Here is a 17,591-nt window from a genome sequence, read left to right as displayed (position 1 = left end):
TCTGCCTTTTATCATCACCATGCTGGCAACTCTAAATGATGTTACATAAGGTACTACCCTGACCCCCCAAAAATATCTTCGGCAGATCTAAGTTCTAAACAATTGCTATGGTTCTTGACGAGTTTTAATGAGTTTTAATGATACACGTATGTGTTTCAAATCAGCATGTTTGTATTACTTATCTTCTAATAAATATAAACACTGTTCTACATGGAAGTTAATTGAGAGAACTCCCAGTTAACACCATCACAATTACAGTCATCCTGCCCTGCCTGCCCCTCTCCAAGCACAAGCCCACAAGGCTTCTTTGCAAGAGAAACACTGTAACATTTTGGAATTATTGGAGCTACATTCAAGAACAGTCTGTGTTTTCAGTCTCTGTGGTAATATATATTCTTGGGTTTAAACAGAACATTCCAAATAAGCAATGATAGCCTAATGATTTTAAAGACCAACTGAACTTGGGAGCCTGGGTGGCTCAGTTGGTTAAGCAACTGCCTTCGGCTCAGGTCATGATCCTGGAGTCCCGGGATCAAGTCCCGCATTGGGCTCCCTGCTCAGCGGGGAGTCTGCTTCTCCCTCTGACCCTCCCCCCTCTCATGCTCCCTTTCTCTATCTCATTCTCTCTCAAATAAATAAATAAAATCTTAAAAAAAAAAAAAGACCAACTGAACTTGAGTTATTTCATTTCTGCCATTCTATATGTGACCACATTTATTTCTGTTTATTATTTTTTTTATTTAAATTCAATTAATTAACATATAATGTATTCTTAGTTTCAGAAGTAGAGGTCAGTGATCCATCAGTCTTATATAATACTCAGTGCTCATTACATCACACGCCCTCCTTAATGTCCATCACTCAGTTACCCCATCCCCCTACCCTCCTACCCTCCAGCAACCCTCAGTTTGTTTCCTATGATTAAACATCCCTTATGGTTTTTCTCCCTCTCTGATTTCATCTTGTTTTATTTTTCCCTCCCTTGAGGGAAAAATCCTATTTTGTGATCCTATGATCCTATTTTGTTTCTTAAATTCCACATATGACTGAGGTCATATGGCATACAAATCATTGATTTATTTTACTTAGTGTAATGCCATAATGCCTTCTAAGTCCATCCATGTTGTCACAAATAGCAGTATTTCATTCTTTCTTACACGGCTGAATAATATTCCATCGTATGAATATACCACATCTTCTTTATTTATTCATCCATTGATGGACACTTAGGTTGTTTCCATGTCTTGGCTGTTGTAAATAATGTTGCAGCGAACATGGGGGTGCAGGTACCTTTTTGAGATAATGGTTTCATTTTTTTTAGATAAATGTCCAGTAGTAGAATTTCTGGATCACATGGTAGTTCTATTTTTAATTTTTTGACGAACGTCCATGCTGTTTTCCATAGTGGCTGTACCAACTTGCCTTCCCACCAACACTGTGCAAGGGTTCCCTTTTCTCCACATCCTCACCAGCACCTCTTATTTATTGAAGATGAAAAAAAATTTTTTTAAAGATTTTATTTATTTATTTGACAGAGAGAGACACAGTGAGAGAGGGAACATAAGCAGGGGGAGCAGCAGGGAGAGGGAGAAGCAGGCTTCCTGCGGAGCAGAGAGCCCGATGCAGGGCTCGATCCCAGGACCTGGAATCATGACCTGAGCGGAAGGCAGCCGCTTAACCGACTGAGTCACCCAGGTGCTGCTTGAAGATGAAAATTCTATAGGTAGGGATGGGCATAAGCCAGATAAATCTGTTTTCCAGCTGGCCCTATGGTCCTCTGGACATGCTGTGTCTTAGGTCATCATTTTTTTTTTTTTTTTTTAAGATCTTATTTGTGAGAGCAAGTGAGAGAGAGAGTGAGAGAGTGCACAAGCAGGGGGAGCTGCAGGTAGAGGGAGAAGCAGGCTCCTTGCTGAGCAAGGAGACTGATGTCCTGTGGGGCTCGATCCCAGGACCCTGGGATCATGACCCAAGCCCAAGGCAGATGCTTTACCAACTGAGCCACCCAGGTGTCCCTTAGGTCATCATTTTATTTTATTTTATTTTTAAAGATTTTATTTATTTATTTGACAGAGAGCGACACAGCGAGAGAGGGAACACAAGCAGGAGGAGTGGGAGAGGGAGAAGCAGGCTTCCTGCGGAGAAGGGAGCCTGATGCGGGGCTCGATCCCAGGACCCTGGGATCATGACCTGAGCCGAAGGCAGATGCTTAACGACTGAGCCACCCAGGCACCCCAGGTCATCATTTTAAAACCTTGTAAGGATTTCTTCTTTGATCCTTGTCCTTATGTCGCTGAGAACTATTTTGTTCAGTTTAGTCTGCCTGGATTTAGGAGGTTGGGTCTGGCCCTGGTAGGTGATAACTGAGGTCTTTGGCCAAGCTCCAGAAAAATGGAGTTACACATGCACCATCCTTTTAGACCATTCAAATAGCTTCTTTCTCATTTAAAACTATGCCTATTCCAGGTCAAACACTCCTTTCCTGCATGTTTTCTCATTCTAGCACCACCAATTTGTACCCTTAGTTCTCTAAGTGGTACAATTTCACCAGTGACAGTTGGAATTGCAGTGGCCACTTGGGGAGATTTTGACATTGAAAAGATTGTTCATTTAGGACAAAAGATTTAAAACAAAGATTGTTCATATCTTAGGACAAAAAGCAAAGAAACCCTCATGAAAAGATGCTCTTGTATATCAAAAAGATAGTTTTATTTAATGCAGGAAGCACACCACTCCTTCATTTCCATACCTTGGAGATTAATAAGGGCTGGCTTTTTAATTGTATGGCTTGAGAAAATAGTCAAGCCCCAAGTTACTGTCTAAACCAGATGTAATGTGGTTTCTTTTTAAAAAGAATTTTTATTTATTTATTTTGAGAGAGAGAGTGTGTGTGTGTGTGTGTGTGTGAACAGGGGCATAGGGGGAGGGAGTGAATCTCAAGCAGATTCCACATTGAGCATGGAGCCCAACACGGGGCTTGATCCCACCATCCTGAGACCAGGACCCTGAGACCATGACCTGAGCTGAAACCAAGAGTTGGACACTTAACTGACTGAGCCACTCAGATGCCCCAAGGTTTCTTTTGTTTCTCTACATCTAAACTTTCTTCTCTCCTCTTGCAGAGGAAATGTAAGTAGGTTTTTTTTTTTAAATATTTTATTTATTTATTTGACAGAGAGAGAGAGACAGCAAGAGAGGGAACACAAGCAGGGGGAGTGGGAGAGGGAGAAGCAGGCTTCTCACTGAGCAGGGAGCCCAATGCGGGGCTCGATCCCAGGACCCTGGGATCATGACCTGAGCCGAAGGCAGACGCTTAATGACTGAGCCACCCTGTAAGTAGGGTTTTAAAATGACAATTTCATTTTGGTCTAAAGCCAGGTGCTTCTCACTCTTTTTGTTCCTCTCTCCTCGATTCTCTCTTTTGGGAAATTCTAAAGATTAGCTATTAAAAAAAAAAATCCTGCAAAAATCAAAACCCCCAGAACATTCTTAGTTATGTGCACACTAGAAATATCTAACCCCCCCAAAGCAGTAAAAGATATCTAAAACAAAGAAAGAAAAAGTTATCAATTGTGGTTTTTGATATGTGTGTGGACACTCAAAAATTTATGTTCATAATAGCCTTTGTTGCAAGATAAGAAAAAGCTTTAATTCCAAGCTAAAACAGCTTTTTGGCATGATTGAGTCTTTAAAAAGTAGTTTACCATATAAAAATAATGTTAGCACAATATTTTGGTTTGTACAAGACCAAGGTTAAATTTCTCATGAATTAAACTTTCTAAATTTCCTGATTGATTTTATGAGTTAAGTGAGTTACCACTGTTTCCATAACTTGTTTTAAATGAAAGATATGTATACAATTTTAACTAAATGAAGTTATAATAATGGACTTTTTTATTGTGGTAATATATACATACATATATATATAACATAAAATTTACCATTTTAGCCATTTTTATAAAAGATTTTATTTATTTATTTTAGAGAGAGAAAAACAGAGAGGGGAGGAGCAGAGGGAGGAAGAGAATCCCAAGCAGACTGTGCACTGAACTCGGAGCCTGAAGTGGGGCTCAATCCCATGACCCTGAGATCACGAGCTGAAATCAAGAGTCGGAGGCTTAACTGACTGAGGCACCCAGGCGCCCCAATGTTTTTCTTTTTTTAAAAAAATAAACTTTATTTTTAGAGATAGGTTCACAGCAAATTGAGTGTAAAGTGCACAGAGTTGGGGCGCCTGGGTGGCTCAGTCATTAGGCGTCTGCCTTCGGCTCAGGTCATGATCCCAGGGTCCTGGGATCGAGCCCTGCATCAGGCTCCCTGCTCCGCGGGAAGCCTGCTTCTCCCTCTCACACTCCCCTTGCTTGTGTTCCCTCTCTCCTGTCTCTCTCTCTGTCAAATAAATAAATAAAATCTTAAAAAAAAAATGTGCACAGAGTTACTATAAACCTTCTGCCCCCACACATGCATAGTCTCACCCACTTTCAACATCCTACAACAAGGTGGTACATTTGTTCTAATTAATGAACTTACACTGACACATCATTATGGCCCAAGGTCTGTAGTTTACATTAGGGTTCACTATAGGTATTGTACATTCTATGGATTTTGATAAATGTAGAATGATATGTATCGATCATTATAGCATTATACAGAACAGTTTCACTACTCTAAGTATCCTCCATGCTTTGCCTATTCATCCCTTCTTCTCTCCCAATCCCTGACAACCACTGATCTTTTTACTGTCTCCATAATTTTGCCTTTTCCAGAGTTTCATATAATTGGAATCATACAATATGTAGCTTTTTCAGATTGGCTTCTTTCACTTAGCAATATGCATTTAAGGTTCTTCCATGTCTTTCTATGGCTTTGAGCTCTTTTCTTTTCAGCACTGAATAATATTCCATCATCTGGATGTACCACAGTTTGATCCATTTACCTAGTAAAGGACATCTTGGTTGCTTCCAAGTATTGTAATTTTGAATCAAGCTACTATAAATATCAGTGTGCCTATTTTTGTGTGGACATAAATTTACAACTTGTTTGGGTAAATACCAAAGAGCATGATTGCTGGATTGTATGGTAAGAGTATGCTTAATTCTGTAAGAAACTGCCAAACAGTCTTCCAAAGTAGCTGTACCATTTTGCATTTCACCAGCAATGAACGAGGACTCCTATTGTTCCACATCTCCACAAGCATTTGGTGTTTTCATGTTCTGGATTTTGGCCATTCTGAATGTTGTGTTGTGGTATCTTGTTGTTTTAATTTGCATTTCTCTGATGACATGATATGGAACATCTTTCCATATGTTTATTTGCCATTTGTATATCTTTTTTGGTGAGTTGTCTATTCAGGTCTTTTGCCTCCATTTTTTAATTGGATTGTTAGTTTTCTTTTTTTTTTTTAGTAGATTTTTTAAAAGAGTATTTATTTATTTATCAGAGAGAGGGAGAGAGAGGGAGAGCACAAGCAGGGGGAGTGGCAGGCAGAGGGAGAAGCAGGCTTCCCACTAAGCAAGGAGCCCGATGCAGGACTCAATCCCAGGACCCTGAGATCATGACCTGAGCCGAAGGCAGGAGCTTAACTGACTGAGCCACCCAGGCATCCCTGGATTGTTAGTTTTCTTATTGTTGAGTTTTAAGAGTTCTTTGTATATATATGTGTGTGTGTGTATATATATATATATATATATATATGTATTTTAAAGCATTTTATTTATTTATTTTTAAAGATTTTATTTATTTATTTGACAGAGAGAGACACAGCGAGAGAGGGAACACAAGAAGGGGGAGTGGGAGAGGGAGAAGCAGGCTTCCTGCCAAGCAGGGAGCCCGATGCGGGGCTGGAGCCCAGGACCCTGGGATCATGACCTGAGCCGAAGGCAGCTGCTTAACCGACTGAGCCACCCAGGCGCCCCTCTTTGTATATTTTGGATAACAGTCCTTTATCACTATGTCTTTAACAAATATTTTCTCCCAGTTTGTGCCCTGTCTTTCCATTCTCTTAACAGTGTTTTTTGCAGAGCAGAAGTTTTAAATTTTAATGAAAATTAAATTATTTATTTTTATTTTTATTTTTATTTTTAAAAAAATTTTTAAAGATTTTATTTATTTATTTGAGACAGAGAATGAGAGAGATAGAGAGCACATGAGAGGGGGGAGGGTCAGAGGGAGAAGCAGGCTCCCTGCCGAGCAGGGAGCCCGATGCGGGACTCGATCCAGGGACTCCAGGATCATGACCTGAGCCGAAGGCAGTCGCTTAACCAACTGAGCCACTCAGGCGCCCCGAAAATTAAATTATTATCAATGATTTATTTCAAAGATCGTGACTCTGGTGTTGTCTTTAGTAAGTCATTGCCATATCCAAGGTCATCTAGATTTTCTCCTATGTTATCTTTAAGGAGTTTTATAGCTTTGCATTTTACATTTAGGTCTGTGATCCATTTTGAGTTAATTTTGTGAAGGGTGTAAGGCCTGTACTAGATTCCTTTTTTTTTTTTTTGTCTATGGATTTCCAGTTGTTCCAGCACCATTTGTTGAAAAGACTATCTTTCCTCCATTGTTTTGTCTTTGCTCCTTTGTCAAAGAGCAGTTGATGATATTTATGTGGGTCTATTTCTGGGCTCTCTATTCTGTCCTATTGATGTATTTGTCTATTCTTCCAGCAATACCTCACTGTCTGGACGACTGTAGCTTTATAGTAAAGTTAGGTAGGGTTAATCCTCCAACCTTGTTCTTTTCCTTCGATATTGTGTTGGCTATTCTGGCCAGCCCTTTTGCCCTTCCATAGAAACTTTAGAATCAGTTTGTTGATATCCACCAAATAATTTGCTGGGATTTTGATTGGGATTGCATTGAATCTATGTGTCAAGTTGGGATGAACAGACATCTTGACAATATTGAGTCTTCTTTCCCATGTATATGGAATATCTGTCCATTTATTTAAGATCTTTGATTTTTTTCATTAAAGTTTTATAGATATCTTTATATAAATCTTGTATATATTGGGGCACCTGGCTGGCTCAGTCAGTAGAGTATTCAACTCTTGATCTTGGGGTTGTAAGTTCGAGCTCCATGTTGGGTGTAGAGATTACTTAAAAATAAAATCTTGAAAAAATCCTGTATATGTTTTGTTAGATTTATATCTAAGTATTTCATTTTTGGGGGTGCTAATGTAAATTATGCTGTATTTTTAATTTCAAATTCCACTTTTCACTGCTGGTATGTAGGAAAGTGATTGACTTTTGTATATCCACCTTTTATCCTACAGACTTGTTATAATCATTCATTAGTTCCAAGAGTTGTTGTGTTGATTCTTTTGGATTTTCTACATAGACTATCAAAGTTCATTTGATTGAACAAAGTTTTATTTCTTCCTTTTCAGTATATTTTAATTTCCTTTTCTTGGGGTGCCTAGGTGGCTTGGTCATTAAACGTCTGCCTTTGGCTTGGGTCATGATCCCAGAGTCCTGGGATCGAGCCCCGCATCAGGCTCCTTGCTCAGTGGGGAGCCTGCTTCTCCCTCTTCTGCTCCCCCTGCTTGTATTCCCTCTTTTGCTGTCTCTCTCTCTCAAATAAATATATAAAATCCTTAAAAAAAAAGAAAAGAAAAAAAATTTCCTTTTCTTACTGCATTAGTGAGGATTTCAGTACAATGTTGAAAAGCAGTGGTGGGAGGGGACATCTTCGCCTTGTTTCTGATCTTAGCACGAAAGCTCTGAGTTTCTCACCATTAAGAATGATGTTAACTGTAGATTTTTTGTAAAACCTTTATCAAGTTGAGAAGGTTTCCCTCTATCTATTTTGCTGAGAGTTTTTATTATGAATGGATGTTGGATTTTGTCAGATCCTTTTCTGCACCTATTGAAATGATCATGTAATTTTTCTTCTTTTGTCTGGTGATGCATAAACAGGTGGAGATGTTGTGGTGGAATTGACCTTGGCCCAGTTTCTTGCTGCCATTTCACCAGGGAATGTAAATGTAACAACCAAAGACTTATGCCTTAATTCCTTTTGAGCCCCCAGTCTCTCCATCAACAATGACAGGCACCTATATTTGAAAGTTAAGAACCCTTTCTGTTTTGTATACTTGTTTGTACTAGCATACCCCTTTATGAAGGAAACTGAGCAACTACTATCTGCTAGGTGACTTTTTTGGAATTATAACTTTTGGGCAAAATAGTATACAAGGAATATCGCATATGTGTATGTAAAAATTCAAACAACTTTATTGTGAAGTGTATCATACATAGAGAAGAGTACGTAAAATGAATATTTACAGTTGGAAGAGAAATAATGTGGATAGCTGCATACCCATCGATCAGGTTAGGAAATAGGCTGGTCCCCAAACCGTAAGTAAGGTTCTTAGGGGCACACCATGTCCCCCACATCCTCCCAGATAACCACGAGCCTCACTTATTAATTCGTATTAGTCTTCTTTGCTTTTCTTTGTAGTTTGACTACAAATAATGTACTCCTAAATAATGCACTGTGTAGTTTTGAAAACCCCAAAAACAAACTTAAACCTATCTGTGCAAGGAAAAGGCAGTATAGTCACTATCAAATGAGGTTCTAGAAGATAAACTGAGCAGAGGTTCTGGGGCATAGCCTTGGCCTTCGCTGTCCTTGAGAGTTTTCAAGGGCCCCTCCAAGGAAGTCAGTGGGCAAGATCATGAGTGAGGCCTGGATGGTCTCACCGTAGTTGGGATATCCCACAGGGCTAACAGGGTTCACAGGTGCTGCACATCTGGCAGCAATGTGAATGGGAGAAGGGGTATTTCTATGCAGTGGGCTGAGCATCCCCAGCTAATGCAGAAAGCAGGGCATAGAGAGGAGAGCAGGAACTTTTTCTATACAAACCAAGTACACATGAAAATTAGGATCATGCTCAGCTTGGCATGTGTCTTCTGGTTATAAGATGATGCAGTGAAGGTGGGCACCCAGGGATTCTCCTTCAACATTCTCCTGGGTTTCCTTCACTTGCCTCTGTGTTAGATCTTTTGGTTCTATTAACCCATGTCTTCCACTTTCTTGTTTATATCTTTTGTTTTGGTGAGGAACATCTCTCAGTAGCCTTTCAAGAAAAGGTGTTTGGGAGGTCCATTTTTTAGACCTTGCATGCCCGAAAACATCTGTATTCAACCTTCCCACTTGATGGATAGTTTGTCTTGGATACAGAATTCTAGGATGGAAATTATTTTCTTTCAATATTTTGAAATTACTCCCTTGTCTTCTTATCTCCATTGTGGTTGTTGATAAATTTAAAGCCATTCTGACTCTTGATCTTTTTGTGTGTGTGACTTTTTTTTTCCTCTTTCTCTTCAAGTTTTAGAATTTTCCATTTGTCCCCAGTATTCTGAAACTTCATATAGTAACTTTCTCTGTTGTGGGCCTATAGATTTTTGAAGGGTTCTTCCAACCTTCCAACCTTCCAAGATCTTCAGTTCTGGCAACTTTCCTTCAATTACTGTTATTTGTTGTGATTGTTGATTATTTCCTCCCTTCCATTTTCTCATTTGGATGTTTGAGTAGAGTTGCTCTAACTTTTCTCATCTTTTTTCTCATCCCTTTTCCTTTGCTCTACTTTCTGGGAGATTTTCTCAAATTATCTTGCAACTTTTACATGGCATTCTTCTTTTTAAAAAAATATTTTATTTAAATTCAATTTAGTTAACACATATACATTGCATCTTTCCATTTATGCTTTCAGGTTTTATTTACTTATTTATTAATGATTTATTTATTTGAGAGGGAGAGGGAGAGAATCTCCAGCAGACTCCCCACTGAGCACAAAGTCAGATGCAGGGCTCAATCCCAGGACCCTGAGATCATGACCTGAGCCAAAACCAAGAGTCAGACACTTTATGGACTGAGTCACTGAGGCGCCCCTATGTTTTCAGGTTTTAAATTCCCTCGGGGAACCTGGGTGGCTCAGTTGGTTGAGCATCTGTGTTTGGCTCAGGTCATGATCCCAGAGTCCTGGGATCAAGTCCCACATAGGGCTCTCTGCTCAATAGGGAGCCTTCTCCCTCTCCCTTTGCCACTCCCCCCGCCCCTGTGCTTGCTCTCTCCCTCCCTCCCTCTCTCTCACTCTCTCTCTGTGTCAAATAAATAAATAAAATAAAATAAAAATTCCCGAGAGTGTTTTTTTTCTTCTTTTGAATGTTTCTTCCTTCTTCCTTTTTTCCCTCCCCCTTGGCCCTTCCTTCTATCCTTCTTCCCTTTCTTTGTTCTTTCTTTTTAGAAATAGCATCCGATTACTGTTTTAAAGATATATATTTAAACATCAATGATAGCTTAAAAAATCTTATTCAGTTTTAAAGTTTACATACAGTAGTATTCACTCATTGGGTGTACAGTTTAAAGAGTTTTAACACATGCATAAAATGTTCTTTTCCTGCATGGTGTCTATTTCCTCCAGGTTGTTTTTTTTCTCTTTTGTTTAAATGTGTTAGACATTTTTCTCAGATGTCTGGCAACTCCTGGTTCCCTGTTCAGGATTAAAACTGGGGACTAAGAAAACATAATGGGAGCTTCACAGCGGATGATGATGTGGACCATTTGTTGGGGGTCAGAGTCTCCAGGAAAGAGCCCTCCAATCTCCTGCCTAGAGGTAGGGGTGTGGCTGCCACCTCCTGGGCCCCCCGAGGTGGGGTTGGGGAAGTAGGGGGCATCTTTGCATTCAGCATTTTGTATGCATCTAGTTACTTAACCGCCTGTTTTTGGTATGCCACCCTGTCTTATTCCCTTAAGTATATCTTTATTACCTATTAGTTTAGATGAGTATCTATTTACTCTCCTGCTGGGAAAGATGGAAAGTCAGCATACTTGCTCTCTCTTCCACCACTTCTGAAACCAGTTTCTTTAATTATTTCTAAGTTTATGTTCTGGAGCCATAAATGCTGCAGTTGTCTTCGCCTCCCTTGTACACTGAAACGCATTCAGTACACCACCACTGACTTTGTTGTTGGCGTAGTCGCTAGTTTTTCTGTGCAGCTTTGGCTGAAAATCATCTTCTAGGACAGTGCTGTTCCAACTTCTATGTTCAAAAGATTCACCTGGGGATCATATCAAACTGCTGATTCTGGTTCAGCAGGTCTGGGATGGGGCTCGAAAGTCTGAAAGTCTGACTGGCATCGCTCAGGCAAGGCTGATGCTGCAGATGACAGTGCAAGTAGTGAGATTCTAGCAGTTTCTTCATGAGCTCTGAAACTTCGAAAACTTCTCTCTGTTGCCTTGCTACTGGTGTGAAATTTGGGCATGCAGTTGGGTCATATTTTTTTTCCTCCATGACTTTGTAGACATTGCTGCACTATCTGCTGATATTGAAAGTTGCTTGGGGTTTTGGAAGACAGCCTCATCTACCCCTTGCAGGTGGCTTGATTTTTGTATGCTTGTTTCTTTTTGGCTTGGATGCCATGAGATTCTTGCTTTAATCTTTGAAATTCAGTGTCTTTGCAGGCAACGTCTCAGCGCTGACTGATGTGTGAGAGCTGTTTTCTGGGATATGGTAGTAGTGCCCTTTTGAATGTGTGGATTCAAAGTTTCTTCTCTTTGGTAAGAGTTACCTGATTGTCTTGGATACAATTGTTGTTTTAACCTGAGTCATTTTTTAAAAACTAAGACATAATTCACATCCCATTATTATAGTATATTTATCCTTTTAAAATATACAATTCAGTGGTTTTTTTTTTTTTTAAGATTTTTAATTTATTTATTTGACAGAGAGAGACACAGCGAGAGAGGGAACACAAGCAGGGGGAGTGGGAGAGGGAGAAGCAGGCTTCTGCCAAGCAGGGGACTTGATGCAGGGCTTGATCCCAGGACCCTGGGACCAGGACCTGAGCCGAAGGCAGATGCCTAACGATTGAGCCACCCAGGCGCCCTCAATTCAGTGGTTTTTAGTACATTTGCAAGATTGCGCAACCATCTCTACTATCTACTTCCAGAACATTTTCTTTCTTTCTTTTTTTTTTTAAAGATTTTATTGATTTATTTGACAGAGAGAGACACAGCGAGAGAGGGAACACAAGCAGGGGGAGTGGGAGAGGGAGAAGGAGAAGCAGGCTTCCCGCCGAACAGGGAGTCCGATGCGGGGCTCGATCCTAGGACCCTGGGATCATGACCTGAGCCGAAGGCAGACGCTTAACCGACTGAGCCATCCAGGCGCCCCCTTCCAGAACATTTTCATTGCTCTAAAAGGAAATCCCATACCAATTAGGGGACATTCTCCATTACTTTCCTCTTCCAACCAAGGACAATTTACTAGCCTACTTCTGTCTCTATGGATTTGTCTATTCTGGACAGTTCACAGAATTGGGATCATACAACATGTGACATTTGTGTCTCTCTCCTTTCACCTAGCATAATGTTTTCAAGGTTCACCCATGTCAAAGCATGTATCAGAATTTCATTCCTTTTTATGGCTGAATAATATTCTATTGTATAGAGAGACCACATTTTGTTTATCTATTCATTAGCTGATGGACACTGAGTTGCTTCTACTACCTGCTATTTTAAAATCATTTTTGAGTATTTCTTTTTCTTTTTTTTTCTTAAGATTTTATTTATTTGACAGAGAGAGACACAGCGAGAGAGGGAACACAAGCAGGAGGAGTGGGAGAGGGAGAAGCAGGCTTCCCGCCGAGCAGGGAGCCCGATGTGGGGCTCGATCCCAGGACCCTGGGATCATGACCTGAGCCGAAGGCAGATGCTTAACGACTGAGCCATCCAGGCGCCCCGAGTATTTCTTTTCTTTCTTTTGCTTCTCTTCTTCAGAATTCCAACTATGTGTCTAGTAGATCCCTTTTTGTCTAATCCTTTTTCTTATTCAATCTTTTTCTTAATTTTCTCAGTCCTCTCCTTTCTGTCCCTGCTTGTTATCTGCAGTGCCTCCCCAATCTCCTCCTGGCCTCACATGTAGCCTTTATTTCAGTGACAGTCAAATTCTCCTCTTTCTCTTTTTCCTGAGCTCTGCTAGAAAAATTTGTTTCCATTTCTTTCTGCTATCCTATCATTTTTTCACTGTGCACTTATATTTCGACTTAGAGATCTTGCATAATGGAGGTGATACACTTAGTATATTCTGTGAATTCTTGGGAGAAAATCTTTGTTCATGATACTTATCTTTACAATAAAATCTTAAAGATTTTATTTATTTATTTGACAGAGAGAGAGAGAGACAGCTAGAGAGGGAACACAAGCAGGGGGAGTGGGAGAGGGAGAAGCAGCCTTCCCACGGAGCAGGGAGCCCGATGTGGGGCTCAATCCTGGGATCATGACCTGAGCCGAAGGCAGATGCTTAATGACTGAGCCACCCAGGCGCCCCAACAATAAAATCTTTTTGAGAGATGTTCTTCACTTGCTGCTTTATTTATCCTCTATCTTCCTCCCTGCCCACCCCCCCACCCCCCGCCGACTATAGATTCTTTGCCTATTCATTTTGTGGTTGAATTCTTCTCGGATTAGCTATTTTCACAAGGATGGTGTTGGGGAGAAGCCAGGGCATTTGCACTATCTCATGGGGAATCCTAATAAGGTGCTTGTGCCTAAGGCGGCTAACCTCTCCTTTGCTGAGCTTATCAACAGCAGCAGCTTTGGGGCTGTTACCTCCCCTAGAGTCCCTTTCTGCTCCCCGTGTTAGCCAAGGTAGTGGTTTGCCAGGTGCTCTACGCGGCCTCTTAATCTCCCTGAGCACCGTATCTCTTTCCACTCTACTGTATCAAATGTGTTTGTTTTGTTGGCCCCATATCTGTCCTGTGTCCTGTGCTGGCCCTGCCTTGAAGGTATCCCTAGATGGCCTGGTGTTCTCTGCCCTTGGCAGTCTTTCTCATTGACTTTAGAGTTTGGAGTTAGAGGTTTTCCCTCACTTTGTCAAAGACGGGGAGTTGCTGTTTCTCATTTTTTATGTTGCTTTTCGTGGGTTTGGGGGAAGAGGCAGACAGGAAGTCATGAGGAGTAATTTCTCATATGTACTTCTTGATACAAGAACTACCAAAAGCAAATGCATAAGAAGTAATAAAGATTTGGAGCTACCAGTCCCTTCCTGATAATAAAATGAAGGCAAAATTGAATACATGTAAATTCCTGAATTTAGCTCAAAATCTTTACAGGGGTACTTACTCTCCCCGCCATACATACGCTAGTTATGACAGTAAAAATATATGAAATGCTCCAATGCCTTTAAAACCAAATTTCAAATGTATTATATAGTTCATATTTTAAGTCAAGCCATGCCAAACATTGCTTTTGAATTTGGAGACAGTCCAGCCATCTCCATAATGTGGTAGCAAACAGTTATCTTATAGGAGGGCAGAAATAGGACTGGATACAAAGGAGCAGTGGGTGTTAATCACTGGGCAAACTTGTTGCTCCCGTTTGAAATCAACATTGGGTTTTTCTCTCTGCTTCATCTTCTCAAATCAAATCATATCAGGAACCTGTCCAGGTTATACTCCTGTAGGGAGTACTCCTCTTCATCAGGACTGGGCCCTTAGGATGGTAACTGGGCATCTCTCACCAGGTGCTGTGCTGGGCCCTTCCAGGGTCTGTGTCTACTTGACTGTGGTTTGGGCCTCTCTCTTTCTGAAGCATTATGATCTGGAAGGGCCCGCAGGTCTTTATAAGGCTGCTGGAGGCTCGTAATTCCCTGAAGTCACCATCACCCAGGGCTCTCAGCCTTGCTGTTTTCCAGCTCAGCCTTTAAAGCCAGTTCTCCAGATCATCTGGCCTCTGTCTCCATTCTTCCTAGTGTTCTCTACCTCTCCCTACAGGCTACTGCCGTCCTTATGGCAATCTTCACAGCCTCCCCCTGGCTTAACTGAAACCTGGCTCCCTCCCTTGTTGACCCCTCATTCTCCCTTGCCTGAACCTCTTGGTGCTAAACAGCAGGACTCAATGGAGTCACTAAGCTCCACGTTAGTAAACCAAGACTTAATATCCAACCTAATTGCAGTTTTAGTCCTTCCCAGGGATGTAATCTTAACTGGGAAGTACTAGTGAGTTAATCCACCTGATAGATCTCTTTTCTTCCCTAAAGGAAGGTGACCTTGCCTGAAAGCACTCATTTTCCTCTTCTGCCTGTAAGAGCCTTCCATTTTATATAGCTCCTTGGAGCTCCTTTCTATCTGCTGGATGAGATGCTGCCCTATTCATGAATTGTTGAATAAAGGCAATTAAATCTTCAGATTTACTCAGTTGAATTTTTTAAAACAGTGCCTAAGCTGAGACTGGAGTGTCCCCATGCTGTAGCCACCTCCCCGCAATTCTGTCCTGCTGTCCCTTTGAAATCCTCACTGTTTGAGCTCATTACCCTCCCCCATATTCCTCACCCCTTCCCTGGAAGCTCTGGGGCTGTGGCTCTTGGCTTCTGCTGTAGGCCTGGGAGATTTCCAGGGCCCAGTCTGCTGTGAAGGGTTATCACTATGCTTCCCCTGGATCCCCACAGCACATCATTCATCCCCCCCCCCCCCCCAATATGGCCCTGACCCCTGGGCATAGTTCCGTTTATGTGAGTGTCTCTCCCAGCCCACTGGAAGCTCCTCTCCTAAAAAACAGTTTTACTCATGGGTGTCCCATTGTCAAAGTTAGAGTCAAGCCCTTGATCAGCCCTAGATCTGTTCTAAGAATAAACAAAAGACTGGAAAGAAGGCAGGCAGAGAAACAGTCTCTGCTCTCCTCTGCTGTCCGTCGTGCTCCTGCTACCACCTGGAAGCCTTTCTCCATCTGCCAGCTCTACAGAACACTTCCTTCCTCCTCCTCCTTCCCTCTATAGCCCTCGTCCTCCAGGACAAGTCCTCCTGGCCCTGCTTCCTGTTCTACTTCTGTTTAGGTTAAGGGAGGCAGCTGGAGGCCTGAGCAGCCTGTGGCCAGTAGAGGGCAGGCATCCTCCCATTTGTGTGAATTGCCTGTCTGTCCCAGTGCCTGTGGCAGGTCAGGCAGGCACAGGTTAGATTAATTAAGGGTGCTTTGGTGCTGAGCCCTCAGCCATCCTGGTGTCTGTAGCTGGTGCCCTGCTCAGCAGCCTCTGCAGGGAAGGATTTGACCACTGACTCGTGGGTACCTGCTCTCCTGAGGAAGCCTTGGGTAGGACAGGGAAGGGATGAGGCTCCGGAGAAGGTGGGGTGACTTGACCCTCCACTGGTGAGAGACCCTGGGGACTGATGGGGAGGGAGGCCAAGCAGGGGCATGGGAAGGGCTGGAGAGGGAGCGTTGGGAGGCCCAGGTTAGTGGTCTCCTCTGTGCAGGTGCTCATTGCTGCCTGCTGTCCACTTTTCTGTTCCCAAGTATCACAGACAGAGGGAGAAGACTGTCTAGGAACTTTCCTGGAACTGGAAAAGAGTGGGTGGTGGGTCAAAGAGTTGTGTTTGACCAGATATGATTCTTCCACCCATTTATTACTTTTTTTTGAAGATTTTATTTATTTATTTGAGAGAGAGCAAGAGTGAGAGAAATCACAGAGGGAAAGGGAGAAGCAGACTCTCCGCCGAGCAGGCAGCCCGATGTGGGGCTTGATCCCAGGACCCCGAGATCACCAACCCGAGCTGAAGGCAGATGCTCAACCGACTGAGCCACCCAGGTGTCCCCCATTTATTACTTTTAAATTATTATGATGGGCACCTGGGTGGCGCAGTCAGTTAAGTGTCCAACTCTTGGTTTCAGCTCAGGTCCTGATCTCAGGGTTGTGGGATCAAGCCCCGAGTTGGGCTCTGAGCTGATTATGGAGCCTGCTTGGGATTCTGTCTCTACTTCTGCCCCTCCACCTTGCACCCCCACTTGTGCTCTATCTCTCTCACTCTAAAAAATAAAAATAAAAAATAAATTATTATAAAAATCTGCAAACAAGTACAGAAATTCAACAGTGGACTCACATATACTCATTTTATTTTAAAGATTTATTTATTTTTAGAGAGAGAGCATGTGAGCAGGGGAGAGGGAGAGAGAGAATCCTCAAGCAGACTCCCCGCTGAGCATGGAACCTGAGGAGGTGCTCTACCCCAGGACCCTGATATCATGACCCGAGCCGAAGGCAGATGCTTAACCGACTGAGCCACCTAGGCACCTCTCTTTAAGTCTGTTTTAATGGAGAGCAGTCTCCCTTTTATTCTGGTCAATGACCTGAGTCAATGACTGGTCATCCTATAGAATGGCTCTCAATCTGTGGAGTAGACAATGTTGCTGCCTTGCCCAGCACCCCTTACTGGCACATCCAGTCCCTGGCTGCAGTGAATGTTGGCGGCTAAGGGCTCACAGCTGCCCCCTATTCAGAATTGCTTCTGGAGAATTGCTGTTGGCTAACCTGAGTTCACCTTCTTCACCATGGCCGGCAGCCAGTGAGACTGATACAGGGGTACTGAAGCCTAGAGGGGGGCCATCCTGTGGTGGCGGTTATGCTCTAGAGCTTTGGCAGGGGCAGGGGGTATTAGAAGGAGCCTAGGCTTCAGCTGAAACCACTCATACTCTTAGCTTCTTCCCCTGTCCTACTCTGCCTCCCTCACTTCCTTGCAGGTTTCTTTTTTGAGAGTCTTTGCAAAAGATTCCTGGTGTCAAGCGTGCTTTGTAGAAGACCCAAACAAAGATAATTTATTTGCCTTCTT

This window comes from Mirounga angustirostris, unplaced genomic scaffold (genome assembly GCF_029215605.1).
Source record: "Mirounga angustirostris isolate CCGP_5_RB_7025 unplaced genomic scaffold, mMirAng1.0.hap1 SCAF_7, whole genome shotgun sequence".
Lineage (NCBI taxonomy): Eukaryota > Metazoa > Chordata > Mammalia > Carnivora > Phocidae > Mirounga > Mirounga angustirostris.
Note: the sequence above shows the minus strand (reverse complement) of the source record.